Raw genomic sequence first — 19,221 nt, 5'->3', positions numbered from 1 at the left:
TCGCACTAGCAGTTTGCATGCGGCTCTGGGACATTCCTCCACAGGATCAAGAATGTGAGCTGCCAAGATTATCGCAGAGACATACTCCAGCATAGTCTAGGGGCCAGACCAACAAAACCACAATTTCAGGGTAAATCTAATAAAGATTCTACCAAGCAAGCTCCCAAGAGTCATAAGAAACGCTGGGATAAAAAACAAACACCACAGAATAGATACAATCTCAGAAATAGAGAAAATATAAAAACACCTGACCAATAACAATATACTGATACACGCCAATCTTGTTCCTTTTTAGGATTCATTGGAAAAACGCAGTGAGAAGTGGGCGGTCAGAGCGGAGAACTGAGTACGTGAAACCAAGACAGGAGTCTCAACATAAGTTTCTGTTAAAAAAAATAACAAGAAACTTCCCCAGCAAAAACACCATTTCAGAAAGAAAAAAGTGGCAGAGGTTGCAATTGGACATGCCACTCAAGAAGAGGGGTCTCGAACAAGAAGTGGGCACTAGAGCTATTAGACAGCGCAGCAGAGGTCACAATAGTTCACCGGAATCTTCTAGAGCATCTGGAGGTGAAAGCAACTGATGACTTCTTACAAGTAGAAACTGCGGACATGCGCGTCTCCATGCCTCATAGGGTGTACAGAGTAACTTAACATTTAGGAGACATGGAGCACACAATAGACAAAGTTTGGGGGATCGAGTCGTAAACATATATGATATTTTGCTGGCCGAACAGGATTGGCCACCTGAATTAGTCTGCACTTTCCCATATGAGGAAGATGGTAATAAACCTTTCTCACACCTTGTTCCCGAGGAGCTCGCAGAATCTTACATCATCGATTGGGCATTGGCGCAGGCTACCGTTTTATATCGCAACCCCATAGGATGGGACTAAGATTCCCCTTACCATGTAAGCCCTATAAAAAAAAAAAAAAAAAAAAAAATTACAACCCCAACCTTAACTCCAATATCCAATAAAACATGATGCTAAAGCACTCGTGAGGGAAATCCTCACACAACTGGAGTACCAGGGCATAATAGAACCTTGTGGCTCGCCAATGACTAATCCATTATTCCCAGTAGCTAAACCGGACCATTCGTACAGAATAGTCTTAGACTACAGACATTTAAACAGTCATTCACGCACATGCGCTACACAAAACTCACATAGCACAGTACTCAGTGCACAAAACAAATACAAAACACTTGACATTCCCAATGGTTTCTTCTGCTAAAATATAGCGCCAAAGAGTAAAGACTTAAAAAGTTTCAGGGCACTAGGCTCCCTGAAAAAATGTTGTTTACCCCAGGGGTACGAGAACAGTCCAGGACTGTTAGCGGCTTGTGAAACTTCAATATTGCACGACATTGACCCTGAAGCACTGTCCTAATAGATGATATCGATCTCACAGATTATGAACTGGTGCAACATTTAAGACTGGTAGCCTGCATTGTTGTAGGATTTGCCGAGTTCGGCTACAAATTCAATTAAAAAAAAAAAAAAAAAAATACAAAAATACCATTCCTTAGCATCATGTTTCTGGGATATGAGCTATCAAGTGAAGGAAAGAGCCTAGCGCCCCAATTTTTGGAAAAATTTGCAAAATTACAACCCCCAAATACCATTAAAAAACTCCAATCTCTATTGGGTTTCCTAAATTTTGGCAGAACTTACATTCATGATTATGCATCATGCATTAAACCATTATATGACTTGATACGTCCTGACTTTAAGTAAATTTTGCAAAGTCGAACACACATGCATACTCAGAGCTCTGCGAACAGACATGCTTGCAGCACAACACTTACATACAAGTGACAACAAAACACACTTGGTCACCATAGTAATTGCTGGGGCCATTGGTTTCACCTATGTAACTTTCAATGAGGGTGAGACAGTCCCAAATGCATACAAATCACATTTGTTTTCAGCAGCAGAACAACACTTTGCTCCCACTGAGAAAATTCTCGCTGTTGTCCAGATGGCTGTCATTAAAGAAAGACCACTAGCCCCAGGCAAATGCATTATTATTGTTTCTCCAATCCCAGCCCTTGAGGCTGTTACCAAAGCCATTGTGCCTAACGCTAAAGCATGACATCCACGTTGGATTTTTGCAATATGAACTAGAATACCCAGTTCCAGCAAACACTGCTGATTGATCAATATCAAAGAGTCGTGTACACTGATGGCTCAGCACAACCTGCAGTAGGCACAGAACATCTATACTCCGCTGCTTGCGCAGTTGTAAATGGCTACATGGAAGATAATACTTTGTCCCCAGCATACATGCACGCAGACGCTAGGGGATTGCACAGCGCAACTAGCAGAGCTCAGGTGATGGCACTGGAACATACGGATCCTGCACAGTTAACACTGATTGTTTGTGATTCGTACTACTGTGTCCAGTCCTTCAATGAATACCTGCATTACTGGCGCCGGAATGGGTTCAGAGATTCTAAAGGCAACACCATTAAACACAGACTTCTGTGGGGGGAAATTAGTGGATCTGAAGGAAATGCTACCATATGTTTATGTTGTGCATACACTTGGACACCAACGCGTTGGAATGCACGACGCTGGAAATACATTGGCTGATGAAACCGCAAAGTCAGCAGTAGCTACAGCCACTGTTGCTGCAGTAACCTGCTCAGGAGCGAAACCGGACTATGACATATGGGCTGCCACGAAAGCTACCGCTGAATGTACGCCCTATCCAAAAGCATTTCCTGCTAAATATTCCTAGCGAATGGGAGGCTGCCTAGACACTGAAGTAAAAATACCAGGTGTAGGGGTTTGATTAATTCCCAACAAAGACATAAGATCAGAGTTGATTAAAGCAGAGTATGAGAGGGTAGCATCTGCCCATGCTGGTGTGGCAGGTACAATATCATTGTTGCAAGCACATCATACGTGGGCAGGTCTGTACAAACAGGCCAAGCAGTAGATCCTTTGCTGTGACATCTGCCAACAAATTAAGGTTTCCACCGCCAAACGCCCACTGCAGACACCCATCCTAATTTCCAACAAACCATTACAATATGTGTACTTGGACCACTGTGGTCCCCTAACACCTGATAAGTGCATAAAAATACATTTTAGTCGCTGTTGACTCTTGCTCCAGATTTCTATGGGTGTGGCTACGACATTCAGCTGACACTCAGACTGTTATTAAGGACTTGCAAGTCCTTATCGGTACATATGCAGTTGCAGCTTTCCACTTGGACCAGGGCCTTGCTTTCGCCTCAAGGGAATTCAGGGACGCCATGGTTTCATTAGGGTCCAACTCCATTACTCATCTCCATTTCATCCCAAGGGCAATAGTGTTGTGGAGAGACTAAACCGTGACTTAAAGCAGTCCTTAAACGGCCAGAGTCTTGGGTACAGGTCATAGTTGGCTTAACAACCTGTATGGAGTCTGGAGAGCACTTAATCTGCCTAGAAGGTCCCGGGGGTGTGGTTGTCCTTCATATGAGTGCCTGTTCAGAACTTGAATGTATGTACCAGATCTTGATGGTCCTGGCGTGGAGGTAGCAGAAACACCCCTTGACATAAATGAACGTGTCACTGTCTTACAGGAATTACAACAGTTCCGTGACAACGCTTCTGCCAGTGCAGCCTCCACAGGAATTAAGGGTGCACCAACACCACCAACTGGCTGAATTCCTAAAGCTGGGGGATCTAGTAAGTGAAAAGGTTGCTGTGAAAAAGGAGTTTGGTCCTTCCTATTGTGCACCAGTCCCAGTTTTGGGAATACACAGTACCAGAACTGCCATTCTACCACCGTTGGCTGTTACTAAGGAAAATTGCTTTGTATCCATTGACAATGTCAAGTTACACCATATGGCCGATCCTGCACAGCAGGCCAAGAGGAACAGCCAGTAGTTCCCAAATCCCTCTCACTACTGGTCAAGAAGTCCTTCTACCAGTTGTGAGCAGCCCACCGGTTCTCCACCTACAGACATGGCTCCAGCTTTTGCACAAACTGTTTCTGGATACTTTGCCGACGTCAACTACACCTTTTCATACTCATTCGCCTCTACTACATCTGAATTGTAGAGACCAAGTAAGCTGATAAGCTGGCTTAAAGCAAATTACTTTATTCTTCCATGGAACTATCTGTGGCTTTCTTTAGCTGTACTGGGTTTCCTTCTTTGGATTAGGTTTGTCATAACATTTTTTTTTAATTAATACATGATCTTTCAGGTAGAAAATGACCAACAGTTGAACGGGTGGATGAGGTCCTAAAACCCAATTTTTCTTCTCACAAGGTCCGCAGAGACTTGTCTTTTGTGAACATTTCCGCTATACCAATTCCTGATGGGATTGTGTGGGATAAAGTAACATTTGATATATACGGTCCGACAGAGGTCATTCAAATACCATATGTGTTTAAACTTTCAATGAACGAGGTAATAATACCCAGAGTTGTTTCTGATGACTGGGATGTGAAAACAGCCTTCCACATGATCAGCGCTTTGGAAATGGTATGCTCATCGTCCATTAATTAGTGACATGCGGTTTCCCTTGGGTAGTCTCTGAATACCCTATCCTCTAGCACAGTTCTCTGCTATCTTTAAATGTGGGTGGTTAAGAGTTGCCCATCCTTTCTTATATCTAGTAGAACCAGGTTAGGGTTTGCCTGGTTATGATCCTCCGAGGTAATCCAAAAACACCATTGCTGGATGGACAGCTTTCAAGTTCACTATATGGGCAAGTCTTAGATCCATGTGTCTTCGCGTCCATGATTTGTTGCACTGAACTTACCCACAGATAACTCTCTCACCAATGCCTCAGTTAGTGAGGGTGGGAGCAGTCCAACATCAAATACATCAAACATGCCATTTGAGTCACCTCCTAAACAACTGGGATATAGGGTACAGAGCTAGTTCGGGGACAAATCTGAGGAAAAGGGGGGAAAAAAAGAAGAAAAAAAAAAAGACACCTGATCTATACTGGAGACACGAAGGCTCAGGGATGTGGAATTTAATAAAATATCCACTTGTCCATGGGACAGGTTGTTTCTTAACTCTAGTTGTCCTGTTTAAAAAAAAAAAAAAAACTATTACCTTTGGTTCCATGTAGTGCAGCACTAAATCATGGCAGCACTCATTATGTAAGAGCTCTGATAATAGCCTGTCTGGTCATGCAATGGCTAATTCTATAGTAGAGATTGAATACTTGCAATTTTAGTCCCTACCATAGCAATTTCCTTACTTTGCTACCTTTCTGCAGATCTACGTACAGGGGCTGGAAAAAGCAGTAAGCAGTAGTTCCGGGGCTGGAATGCCTTTGAGTCTGCAAACCTACTAACTTGCAGGTTTTATGGATGTTCACTAGCTCTTCTCTAAAAACTGAGAAAGGTTGGAAATTTACTCCTGACAATGGCAGAAGTAAAAGTTCTTCCAGGATCGAGAAAAAAAGCGGTTGAAGTCAACATGAACTTGTACACGCTCAATAAAGTTTTGCATGAGCACATATACACATGCTAATATTCTCTAGGAGTAGGACTTCCTGGTCTACTTCTGTAAGCTCTTGTGAATTCATGAAAGCCACTAATTCAAAGACCTATAGCATGGGTGCCCTTTTGTGACTTTTTTTTTTTTTTTTTTATAACTAGGTCCCTAATTAGGTCTGGTGTCAACCAAGACATTTTGTTTTTATTAAAATTATATTTCTCTATTGGCTGGCTTTACTATGAGTGATCGCAATCTGCTGTTCTGCAAGGAGTAGTTTTTTCAGTGCAAGGAACTACTGTGGCAATCAGTGGTGTAACAAAACTGTAGGGGGCCCCTATGCAAAGAACATGGAGGGGCTTCCCTCTCCACTGTCACTCAGGGCAGGTGCTGTGCTGAGAAGGGGAGGGGCCTTGAGGGGTCTCCTTACTGCAGGGGACGTGGGGCCTTTGTTACACCACTGGTGATAATGTGTGCTTCTTGAGACCAAAAACATTTGTTTCGTTTTTTTGCTTGTGTTCATTACAATGGTGAGGGCCTGGCAGCTCCCACAACAATAAAAGTGTTACAAAAGCCATGACAAAACAAGGCATGCATTGAGGAAACCAAAAGATTCACAACAAATGTTGGATTGGTTGGCTTTGCCACCGCTTGTTTATTTTCATGCTTCCCATAAGCTTGTTGAAAATGGTTACACTGATTTTCCATTGTTTTGTTTTTTAAAATACTAGCATGCATCAACACATTTTACTAAATGACTTCAAAGAAATAGCACCTATTTCCACTGTAGCGAAACATTTTTTTTTCCTACTTGCATTTTTTTCTGAACATTTTATTTTGAAAGCAAAAGTCTCATACCTATTGCTTACAAGCTTCTGCAAACATTTGCATCTAATCAGAGGGCACCCTGGGAGCATTATACTTAGCCTCAAATTGTTCAACTTTTCAAATGTGTGTACACTTTTTTTTCTACTGGAAGTACAGTCAATAGTGCAGTGAAACCTTAAAATGTAAATTTACAGTGCTCACCATAATAATAAAGGCTTTTCAATAATGAACCACAAATACAAGTTTGAATACCATTAACTTATGGACACACATTACCTCAACTACAGATAGTACCTTCTCTATAAACTGGCAGCCAAAGGGTGTGTGCTTCTGGGGGTTGGACCTACTTGTCCCAAGGACAAAGAAAACATGAAGACTTATTGCCCTTGCCCCCAAACAATATGTCCCGGATATCGGGAGATAGGAATTTCACATCCCTGAGGCTACTCAGTACAACTTAGATCCCATAATTTTGCCCTGGAAGTGACATAATATCCACCCTTGTGCATACAAACATCAGAAGCTGCAAAGGATATGCTCAACCTTATCAATTTTAAAGCTCCTCTTGCATAAGATGAGAGCCCAGGCACTACCAGTGAGCTCTTCTACCTGTGCTGCAGTTTTTCAGTTTCATGGGATCTCTCTCGGAGTGCCCCCCTCTGTGTCAAGTATAAATGTATTTTAAATCTCCTCTGTATGAAGCAGATTCATCAGACATTCAACTATTCACTGCAATGAAGCGTTAATTTTCGGTGGCTTAATCATGTATGAATGCCCACATGCTGCCTGCAGGAGATGACCTATTAGTCATAGTTTTTCATGCACTCCTAATTTCCTAACTTCACAGACGTTTCCAGGAGAGGAAGCGAGAAAGTGGGCTATAACCAGACAACCACCCAAAATTGGCAGCTTCTGCTTATTTTGGTAAATGCTTGATACAAAACACCGCAGGAAATTGCTTTGGAATGTCTGGCTTTTTAGGCTACATTACATGTTCTCTTGGCCTAACTACCAGCTTTTTTCACTTAGCATTTACAGAGCATGTTCTTCTGCATGTGGTGCATGACTGAAGCCAGTGCTGGCAAACTACATATGACTAGGCATTTCTTTTAGCGATGAGAGCCCAATTATCCCCATAAACCTGTTTCTGCACCACCGTTCGTTTATTCAAGAAACAAAGGCCCTGTAAGACCATAACACCCACACAATGCTTCTTTGCTGCAACCCTTTAAACCACCTCCTGCCTTGTGAGTGCCCACTTAATGGTCCAGGCCTCACCTTCTGGTTGCTGCCCACTTACCCCTGCTGCAGCCAGAGACTGCACTCCACTCTCAAGCAGCTGTGCTCCTAACAACCCAAGAGGTGAAAAACACTGATATAGAATGTTGTTATCATGTATCTGGTCCAATGAACAAGAAACTTCAGAACTCTACTTGTTCTGTATATGAATCTACTTGTCCCATTTGATGGGCAGTGTTCTCATTATCTCAGCGGCCTGATAATGCTAATCAAATTATGGCAGCATTTTGATTCTAGCATGGCTCAGAATAGGCCACATTTCAGATTATGTTGAACTCTCAGATTTGGGTTCCATTTAGGTCAAATCTTTCAATTACAGGTTCTCTTAATGAACAGGCTCTGGTTAACCTAGCTGACTGCAGTATTCTTCTAAATACGCTAGCAATGTCTCTATGTTTAAGTCCTGATTAAAGCAGGGTTCAGGATAAATCATTTTTCTAATTCGGGCTTCTCTTCTACGAGTAGCTTGTGAGCTACTGGTAGCTCTCCAGCTACCCGTTATTAGCTCTCCTAAATGCAACACAGCTTATTAAATTAGAAGTTTTTGTTTGGTTGAAATAATATACATCCACCAAAAACAACATTATGTATTCGGATGAAAGTGTGCTTATTTGCAGAACTCCTATTAAACTAAAAGAGCAAAATTTCCAAAATACATGTAAAGTTGATGTTTGAGTGAAATCATGTGGCATTGGAAAGGCTTTTTTTTTGTTTTTTAAATATTACCTTGGTACCGGAGGCATTGCAATTTTCAATGCAATTTATCATCCCTGCAAAGAACAACTAATTTAATCTGGTCTGGTGTAGACACTATTACAACACTAATAACATTAGTAGCTCTTGATGTGTTTCACTGAACATTAGTAGGTCTCATTAAAGAAAAAAGGTTGGAGACTTATTTCTTGTTCTAATTTAGCTACTCCCTCTTTTGCTTACTTTAGGTTCTGATGAAACATCATGTGAATTGTTCAGACAAGTTTAATTTAAATAATGATCTCTATAAAAATGCTGCATATAATCCCAGATTAAAACTGCATTCTAGTGCCTATTTTACCAATGCAAGATCTAAGAGCCTTTTCACTGTTAGACCTATGCTATTTGATCATATTTATTTTAATTCTTGGGCAAAACACTTCATTTGACTGTGCCTTGTACCCTTGTTTGCCATATTTGTAAGTGAATGGCAAGGGGTTGAATAACGACTATGCTTACAACTAAATATATCTGCAAAATCTTGTATGGTCGAAGAGTTACAGGCCTGATTCTTAAACCTAGTTATGTCTTCAAGCTAAGCTATCACTTGTAAAAGTTGGCTTTGCCCCCAGAAAAGTATTTACTTGCATGAAGGTTTACTTACAGGGAATGGAAGTAAACGAAAAATTATATTACCAGGGTGCATGCCCACAAACCTACATGTTTAAGATCCATTTCAAACATGGAACAAGATTAGAAATGTAATCCTGACAAGAAAAGGAGGAACACTTTTTTCTTGAGCAGGACAGGACACTCGAATTAAAAGGTGGGAATGTAAGGAAAGAAATGTATCCACTGAAAAAAGCATTTCCCCACAGAAGAAAAAAATAAGTTAACAAGCAAATTTATTCTTGGTTTGTAGATTTTCAGCATTTGCAAATATGCCTTGTGTGTTTACTCCTGTGAAAAGAAACTCACAAAAGTTCATTAGGAGTATGATTTCCAGGTCTTCTTTACTCAACTCTTGCAAATTTCTAAAAGTTGTAAACTTGCACCTATGTGAGGTCATAGAACAACGCATGCACTCTTCTGTGAGAAAAGTCACAAGCTGCCTTTAACTTTGTCCAACAGTTTAACAAAGATCCTCCTTTACTATTAAACTATATACTATTTAACACTGGCAAACATTAAAACATTGATGATGTCTTAAGGGAACTGGTATTTAGATAGGACTATAAAATATTGCATTAAAGTTTAGCAAATCTGGATGTAACTTTGGCCTTATTTTTCAAATTCAGAATATTATCTGCTAGATTATATGTTGAGAGCAATTGGCAGTCTTGCTTCCACCGTAATGGAAGCCATTCTGAGAACTTTAATAGCCACAAGTTATTAGAGAGCTAACAACTGTAAAAACGTGTGCCAATACACCATATAAACAATTTCAGGCACATAGGATGCACATCTTGCCAGCTCATAATCATTTCCAACAACCACACCTTGGTACCAAAGGGTCTGCGTTACAGGGGATTGAGTCGACCTATTTCGTGGACAAAATAAAGATGTAAAACTATCCTCTCAAACAATGTGTCCTGGGCGCATGGTGAGGGGAAATTCCACATCCCTGAAGTGATGTCTCCATTTCAATTCCTTTTGTAGACATACAACAAAGATCAAAACAAGCAATTGCAATGCAATGGATCTTGCGTTTTCCCGAGTTAGGAATTTATAACGTAAATGGCTCTAACTGGACTTTTCTTGCCGCATAAATTGAAAACGAAAAGTAACAGTTGACATAAGCAAGCTGATTCAAAGCCCTGTGGCCGCCATGAGTGTTAGTCAAGAAGGGGAGAGAAAAAAGGAAAAAAAGACATTTGCTCGCAGTCAGAAGTATTGGCAAAAGTGCAATTGACCACGTAACTAGGTCGATAGCCAAGGCAGTAACAAAACCACCCCAAGGAGGGACGAACGTAAAGCATTTACACCAATGATAAAGGATTTTTGAAAGGTAATCCCATGAACGAGTGAAAGTGATGCACATGGTTAAAAGCCCAGAGATAGGTCACAACACGTTAGAGCACTTGCACGCTTGACCTAAAAAAGGCTGCCTCCAGGTGTCAACTTGTGTCATAAGAGCACTCTCAAAGCACACTCTTGGGTAGACTATAGCTGTGATTAGCCCAGCTGCATGTAACAATCTTATGATTGTGGGTATAGCACACACAGCAAAGAAAATAGTATTTCAGAAGATCAGGTAGTTGTGCACCCAGACAACTGACCAGACACAGCAATATGTCCAGCTACACTTCTAATTTCCTTTAGACTAACAGAACGTGCTGCAAAGACCTTGGTATCCTTAAGTGCTAAACAGTGCACCAATGGCTTAACCCTGGAAAGCAAAGCCAACTGAACTGCACTTAGCTTTTGCCATACAGACATTCAGAGGAAATTTAATTAAACATATACTACGCACACAACACTAAAACTAAGCTGCTCACTTTAATGCTATTATTTATCTACATCATTTTCTGTGGAAAAGAAAGTTCGTTGACCTTGTGCTATAAAAAAGGTAATGAATGCATTTCTACTGTATTTTTGTTTGTGTATTTCGATAATTAAAAAATTAATCAAATACAAACATACTAAAAAACGAATTTGATAACAAAGCCGGCCAGGAAAGAGTATACACAGACTGGGCAGCGAACAACTGATCACCCAGAGAATTAGCATAAACTTTGAAGTCCTCGAGTACACTAAAAACATCTCTGCCATGATCAGCCAAATCCTATTTTCCACATTAAACCACAAGAACCGATGTTAAAAAAGGCACAGAACAAGGTAGTTGCTTCCAACCAAACAGTGAACGAAAATCCAAAATGGCGTGGTAAAGAGCCCCCAGATTATGGAATTCTGACTTGTACACAAAGAAGTTAAAAGAACAGCAATATTTATGGCACCTAGTAATTACTGATCGTGATTAAATTCGCATTCCCCGTTTAATGTCAACAGGTCTGCTGGAATTTTACAGGAGAAAAAAGGTGCGATAAATAACAGGACATGCGGATGTTAGTGTGGTTAGAAAACATGTTATTTATTGAAAAACACAGGGATCTCATTTTATTGGGTGCTATACATACAGGCTAGCACTGAGCGTAATCAGGACCATGGTCGCCAACTTTAAGAAAATGTAAAAGTAGACAACTGTCTTGTGCACCGGGTGAAGGAAAAAGGGATAGAGGTTGGCGAAAGTAATTCACCAAATTGTTTATTTCTACCATTAGTCAGAGATGAAACGCTAGTCTGTTGAGGGAATGTGTGAAATGGGGCATGGCTGCGGTGGGCCGCAAAACTGCAAAGGAGACATTCCCATCAAATCAAAGGGTTCAAAGATACCGACTAAGGTATACAAGCATAAAGAACGAAAGAAATGAGTATGTAGTTTGTGTTTCATTTCCAGAAGGACACATTATTTTGCAGGGTATTTCACAAGCTGCGACGATTTGTTATCTAGCCTTCAACTTGCTTTCAAAAACCCATAACACGATTTTGGTTTCATACCATTAATATAAAATGAAGGAAAGCACTCTGAAATATTAGATTCATAGATGCGAATGACATGTAATAGAATATTATGGTTCTATCTTGGTTGTCCTTTCATTTCACACCTGCAGGCACAGTAAAATTATTAACATGTTCTGCATCAAAGAGGAGCCCCAAAGGCGGAATAATATAATTGTGTTATTCCATTACAATTGGTAAGAGTCGAGTAGCCCAGAGACCACTAAATCTGGCTACTTCTTATATCTACTGCTACCGTCTCACACTATGTTAAGTGAGTAAGCTGGTAAGAGTTTGCACTGCAAGTTGGTAACTGAACTGATCAAAATAACTGAAAAACACGTGTCAGTTTATAAAACAGAAAACAAAGTATAACCTAGTTGTGGGTGCACGTCTTTAGGACTAATGAGAACAACTCTACCACGCAGAGATACAGAAATAATTTTCCGACTGCTGCCAGTCCAAAATAAAACCTGAGCTTGTCATCTAAGCAGCACGAGGTAGGGAGGCTCCTCCCACCCCTACTACTCTAGGCATCAACAGGCCTCATTCGTTTTCTAAAAAGAGCAGCTGCTTCAACACCAGACCCAAAAACATTTGCCAGGCTTGTCAATCTTAAAACCCCCAATGACAATGCGATGGGAATTGTGCTAATCCACGGGAGTCAAACTTGGGATAGAAAGACACCATTTCTACATGTCCGAAAAGAACGATTGTGTTTGCCAACTATCATTAAAAGAAGCAAAATCCACCTTGAATCCAAGACATTTGATTTGCTATTATAAGAAGTAAAACACATGCAAACAAGACCCTCATTAGTTATTTAAACCTCGTTGACAAAATACCAACAACACCTCCTTAAAACGGGGGTTGGGGGCTGATGAGATTAAAATAAATACATTATGAGAGGTATAAAACATAAGTGATTTGGGGAACTGTCGGGCAGTTCCCTACCCCGGACTGTTGTAGTAAAAGGGACTACTTTCTTTTTCCTATCCTTGCTAAAGTGAAAATATAGTCGGCGGTCGAAGGAACTGAGTAGTACAGCTAGAGAAACACTAAGGTAACTTCCGCTTCAAGAACATTGCTTAATTATGACGGTCCGCTTCGTTTCCCAAGCAACAGTCGGATTAGGGAGAGTAAAAGCATCTACCACAGCTATTCAGAGTAGACAATCCTTCGGGGTACAAGGGTCGCCTTGAAGGACCCCTTTGGGGATGCAGACTTCGCCTTGAAGGAACCCCCACCAAGCCGCCATTATTTAACCTTACTAATAATCACAAACACTTCACGATGCAGCGGCAGCATTTCTAACAACAATCCCTGCAGGGAAATAAAATCTCTTTAGGAACAGCATAATTTCTAATTCCTCACAAGAACGTGTTCCCCACGATCTTCAAAGAAACTTTTCCAATCCCATCGAGCCGCAGCGAGTACAACACCCGTCAATCCTATCCATAGCAGAACGTCTAATATCAAAGATAAGCACCTTTTATTTATATTTTTCCAATTTGAAAACCTCGCCTGCTCGCTCCGGGTGAGAGGCTCCTAAACCCGCATTAATTTCTCCACGAGGACTAGCTTTTTCCATCCTTCCCCTCCCCGCAACGCACACATTTCATCCTAGAGTACACCTGCCTACGAGAAAACAAAAAAATGGAGCAATCATCTTTCTTTAAATACAACATATTCCTTACAGCACGTAAATATCTATGCTCGAGTGTCACCGCTTAGTAAGTCTGTGTGGCCTTCAAAACTATGCTGAAGCTACCCCACACAACAGTCCATGCATGCACGTCCAAATTTCTAGTCTCCATGATCTCTCACGGACACAACTGTAAGGCAGTCAGTCCATATTCATTCACTGTACCTGCTGCTTTAGTGTGTGTGGTGCCCCCCCAAACCCCCCCCAAAAAAAAACTAGGGACGTAAATGCAGTCCCTTACATACTATACGACTGATACTGGTAAACACACACAAAAGTTTGATGGCCTCTACCCAACTCAAAGTCTTCAGTTCGACACCCCAACTTACCAGAGCTTCTATTAAAACCCCACTGCTCCAAGGGATTCTATATTAAAACCCCGTGTTACTCATTTTGCATTATAAGTCTCTGTCCCCCATCATCCCCATTTACTTGCAAGCATTCGCCACCATCTCCAGCCATGTTTCCGTATACGTTTACCACCCCACCTCTAGGGTCTCCAACTACATCCTTCCATTACCCAGGCGGCTACCCCGGCCTGGCCGCCTCTAGGCTCTATGCCAAGCGTCTATGTCTGTTTTCCTATACCCACCTCCTCCTAGTGTCTAGGGTTTCTCACTCTCGATGCCTCCGTGGTTACCCGTAGAAACACTACGACTTGTCTACAAGGCTCCTATACCAGTATCCCCCCCCCCCCCCCCCAGAGGCTTATACACCGCCCCTCCCTTCGGGATCCCAAGAGGGTCTTCTCCCGGACATACTTCCAGCCTCCGCTGTCTCATCTCCTTTGCTTGCCACTTATCAAAGCCTAAATTAATTATTGCACTCACAGGACTTCCACGACTACCTGTACCCCACAAAACCCCCCCAACCAACCTGTCAAGGCCTGGAGTCAACCCCAACCGAATCGCCAAGGCCCTGAGTCGCCCCCACCCTCCCAGGGCAGTTCTGCGTTTACCACTACCCCGCGAAGGCCTCCCTGCCCCGGCTCCCAACGTTTACCCTCTTCGAGGGCCTCTCTGACTGCCTCCTTCCGCCGTCTACCCCGCCAAGAAACCTACAGGAGGGACTCCCACCGGAGAATACCCGTGCCCGCCCGCTCCCCGGACCGACACGCCGGCTCTCCTACCCCCTGGGGATCTTCAAGCTCCCACCTCCAGCCCCGGCTCGCAGTCCCAGTACACCGTACCAATGTCCCTCGGAGACGAGAACCGCAGCCCCCCGCCCCGCCGGGTGTGCCCACGCTCCCCCCGTGCCCCGGTTACCGGCGCCGCTCGCTCCGCAGCCGCTCCTTTACCTGCCAATGTGCTCACAAAGCAGCGGAGCCCGTCACGTGACCCCGGCCCGGCCGCGCGGACATCTTAACAGCCGCTGACGTCACCGAGCTGGGCGCCGCGGCCTAGGGCTGTCGTGAGATCCGTCTCAAATAAACAAGGGGCGCCCCCTCCCTCCGTCACACATCCCCTCCTTACCCTCTCGCTGTACCCCCTCCGCCCGCGGTATTATTTAAAAACAAAAATAATAAGCACACACCTAACGGCAAGGAACCGCGTCGGGGGCGCGCTGTTATGACGTAGCCGCAGGCGCCGCCAGTGGAGAGCCTGGAATGTAATCCTGAGACGCCGCTGTCAGAGCCCTCTCGGCTCCTGCTCTTGTCTGTCACCAGAGCTCGGGGAGCAGAGGGGGAGGGTTCTGCTGTCGCCAGCGCCCTCGTCTTGTCCGAGAGCCGCACGTGCTCCAGGAAACGCCGCCGTGAACCAGGCGAGAGGGCTCTCAGACCGCCCGCCACACGTGCTTCGGTGCACAGACCTGCCTGTCTCACTTAACCCGTGCTCTCAGATCATCACCCGTGATCGTACCGGTCAGCCTCTTGACCCAAAACTGCGGGTCAAGGGAGGCTTTCAGTAGGGTGGACCGATTAAGGCAAAGAGAGAATTAACTTTTTTTTTTTTTTTTGGCAGGGCAATATAATTTGGAAAAGTGGGTGACTCTAACAAAGTTTCTTGAGGCTTTTTGTCAGGGGTTGTAAAAAGATGGTGATACCTACCTGACAAACTATGTTAACAGGTATGAACGATAGACTGTGTTCATGTGGGAGGCTTCTGATTTTTTAAGACAAAAATGTTTTTATATTAGCTGCCTCCCTTCTGAAATTGCCTCTGCTTCAATATTAAGTATGGTCGAAACAAAGGGCAATCACACCAAATATGTCTGAAGTCTCCCAATAGACAACAACCCCTCCAGCCACTGTCATCAGTATCCGGGAAGCTCTTTTTGAGTTTTGTGGGGTATAAGTACCAGTCATATAAGGTTTTGTAGTGAGCTTCCCCCAACCCTATCGAGGGTTGTAATGTGGGATGTCATGTCACCTTCAGGTCCACTGGTCTTCTGAGATATGTTCACCTTGGAGGTAGGAGCAGAATTCTACATGGCGGGGAGGGGTGCAGGGGATCGTACCAAGCAGGAGTTGTTGGACGAGATGGGCCTGCTAGAGTCCACATGTGTTTTCACAAATTGTTCTATGGGAGAAAGGTCTTGTGTTGCTGCTTCCCTAATGTCAGGTGCACAAGACCCAACATTGCAACTGTGTATAGTGGTATCTTTCAGTTAGTGGCAGTCCAAAGTCACTCTGACAGGTTTCGAAAGTGAGTATGCAGGGCACATGGAATAAGTCAGATATCACTAGACACCCTCCTGTCCTCCATTTCTCAAAGGGACCTTGGGAGAGCGCTGGCTGGAAAGCCAGATTAAAGTTGATGGTCGTAAATGGTGATGGAAATTGGACCCATGTTCCTGACTTATTGATATGGTCCCAAATGTCTAGCGTTGTTTTTGTGGAGGTGTAAGGTACACTTTACTGGGTCTATCAGGCTTGGGCTTCCATAACAGGTCCCTAATAGAGTACCCTATCACTGCATATGAAGCCAGTGTTTATCTGATTCCTTAAGAAACCACTCTGTGACCACTGGTATTTGTGCCTCCTTGTAATACATTTGGAAATCTGGGAGAGCCAATCCTTCAGCCGATGTTGGTAGCCGGGTATTCCGGGTGGAAGAAAAAAACTTTTCCATTTAAATGGGCAGTCCCTAAAAGAGATATAAGAACCTCAGCAGCACTGTCATCTTGAGGGCGTGTAGGCGACCATGCCAGGACATATATTAAGGTGCCGACCGCTTGAGGTTACTCTCAAGCTGTTGGATCACTGGGGGGTAGTTGTATTTTTAAAGGTGTGGGAGGAGAGTTTAATGTCCAAGCATGTTAGTTCCTTCCTTGCCCATTGCAAGGGGAATCTGCGTGTCAAGTGTTCCATCTCGGCAGAGGCTAGGGTGACATTAAGGATGTAGGATTTCGACAGATTAATCCGGTACCCTGCCACTCCCTTATATTTAGCCAATTCGATTTGCAGAGCTTGGAGTGAGGTCTTCGGTGCCGTCAAGGATAGGAGGATGTTGTCTGCAAAAAGAGAGATCTTGTGTGTAGTGGATCGAAAGGGCATGCCCTGGATCTCCACATCCCATCGGACCGCACTGCCAATGGTTCTATCCTAAGTGCGAACAAGAATGGGGAGTGCGGGCATCTCAGGTGCCCCTTTCCAACTGAAGAGTCTCTGAGCCAATTCCCTTTACCAACACCTTGGCCACCGGGGCAGTATAATTGGCTTGTACCATTATGATGAATTTTTCATTAAAGCCAAAGTGCCCTATGGTTTGGAACAACATAAAAGACCAATCAACACAATCAAATGCCTTCTCTGCGTCTAAAGTGAGCAGTATTGCCGGTGTACTGCCTCTTGACGCTCCCCCGTCCGAATCTGCACCCCCTACGTCAGAGGGTGCTCTTTCATTCAGCTGCTTCCTGCGTGTTTCAGCTCATGTGTCCGTCTCCGCTCCCTGAGCACTGTGTTGCGCATGCGCGAGCAGTCACAGCAACACAGATTCAAACAAGATGTTTAACCCCTTCGCTGCCAGGCATTTTCCTTCTCAGGTGCCAGGGATTTTTTGGTCTATTTGGGGCTCTTCGCTTTTAGGCCCTCATAACTTTTTGTCCACATAAGCTACACAAGCCAAATTTGAGTCCTTTTTTACCCACATCCCAGGGAATCAACAGGTGCCCAGACTTTGTGGGTTCCCCTGAAGGAGACAAAGAAATTTGCCAAAATGCAGCAAAAATTTAGGTTTTTCAAATAAGGGAAAAAAGGGCTGCAGAAGAGGGCTCGTGTTTTTTCCTTGAAAATGGCATCAACAAAGGGTTTGCGGTGCTAAAATCACCATCCTCCCAGCTTTCAGGAACGGGCAGACTTGAATCAGAAAACGCAGTTTTTCAACCCAATTTTGGCATTTTACTGGTACATACCCCATTTTAATGTAGACAAAATGTATAATTCACCAAGGGGTCATTTGTGTAGATCCTACCGTGTTTTCCTACAGAAATAACAACATAAATTAAAAATAATAAAATTGACGTCCAAAAAAACAACTGTTTTTCTCCACGTTTTACTCTGTAACTTTTTTCTGCGATGTTAGATTTTTTAAAGCAATATACTGTTAGGTCTGCTGGACTCTTCTGGTTGCGGGTATATATTGGGCTTTTCTGTTCATCAATAACCCTAGGTACCCAGAGCCAATAAATGAGCTGCACCTTGCAATGGGTTTTCATTCTATACCGGGCGTACATCAATTCATTTGCTGAAATATAAAGATTGAAAGATAGGATTCAAGAAAACCTTTGTATTTCCAAAATGGGCCATGACAAGGTGTAGAGAAGCAGTGGTTATTTGCACATCTCTGAATTCCGGGGTCCCATACTAGCATGTGAATTACAGGGCATTTCTCAAATAGATGTCTTTTTTACACACTGTCTTACATTTGGAAAGAAAAAATGTTGAATAAGACAAAGGCCAATAACACTTGTTCTTCTATTCTGTTTTCCCACAAGTCTCCTGATAAAAATGGTACCTCACTTGTGTGGGTAGGCCAAGTGCCTGCGACAGGAAACGTAACATGGACACATCACATTTTTACATTGAAATTTGACGTGTTTTTTGCAAAGTGCCTACTTGTGGATTTGGGCCCCTAGCTCATTCAGCACCTAAGAAAACCTAGCAAACCAGGACATTTCTGAAAACTAGACACCTATGGGATTACAGAATGGGTTGGCTTGTGGGGCACTCACCAAGTTCCTTTACCCAGAATCCTTTGCAAACCTCACAATTTGTTTAAAAAAAAACCTTTTTCCTCTCATTTCAGTGACAGAAAGTTCTGTAATCTGAGAGGAGACACAAATTTCCTTCCACCCAGCGTTCCCCCAAGTGTCCTGATAAAAATGGTACCTCACTTGTGTGGGTAGGCCTAGCGCCCGCAACAGGAAATGCCCCAAAACACAACGTGGACACTTCACATTTTCCTAAAGCAAACAGAGCTGTTTTTAGCAAAGTGCCTAGCTGTGGATTTTGGCTTCAAGCTCAGCCGGCACCTAGGGAAACCTACCAAACCTGTGCATTTCCCCCAAGTCTCTCGATAAAAATGGTACCTCACTTGTGTGGGTACTCCTAGGTCTCGTGATAGAAAATGCCCCAAAACACTATCTGGACACATCAAAATTATCAAATACAAAACTACCTGTTTTGGTGGGGAGGGGGGGCACCTGCGTTTTTGTTCCTGGATTCAGCAGCCATCTAGGAAAA

The 19,221-nt window shown here is 43.2% G+C and overlaps 1 protein-coding gene across 6 annotated transcripts in view; it reads right to left on the bottom strand.

Moving 5' to 3' along the window:
• Window positions 1–15,264, bottom strand: part of UBAP2 (ubiquitin associated protein 2) — a 1,102,091-nt gene extending 1,086,827 nt beyond the window's left edge. For 2 of the 6 annotated variants that reach the window (XM_069216796.1, XM_069217028.1), the window contains exon 1: window positions 14,836–14,972. The gene's annotated coding sequence lies outside the window, so the exon portion shown is untranslated. Of the gene's footprint in view, window positions 1–14,667; window positions 14,736–14,803; window positions 14,973–15,071 lie in introns of those variants that run through there. The other 4 variants (XM_069217098.1, XM_069217184.1, XM_069216874.1 and 1 more) reach the window with 4 other exon arrangements.
• Window positions 15,265–19,221: the final 3,957 nt, after the last annotated feature.

Source organism: Pleurodeles waltl, chromosome 1_1 (genome assembly GCF_031143425.1).
Source record: "Pleurodeles waltl isolate 20211129_DDA chromosome 1_1, aPleWal1.hap1.20221129, whole genome shotgun sequence".
Lineage (NCBI taxonomy): Eukaryota > Metazoa > Chordata > Amphibia > Caudata > Salamandridae > Pleurodeles > Pleurodeles waltl.
The sequence above is the reverse complement of the archived record's forward strand: the minus strand, read 5'-3'. Positions and strand labels throughout refer to the sequence as shown.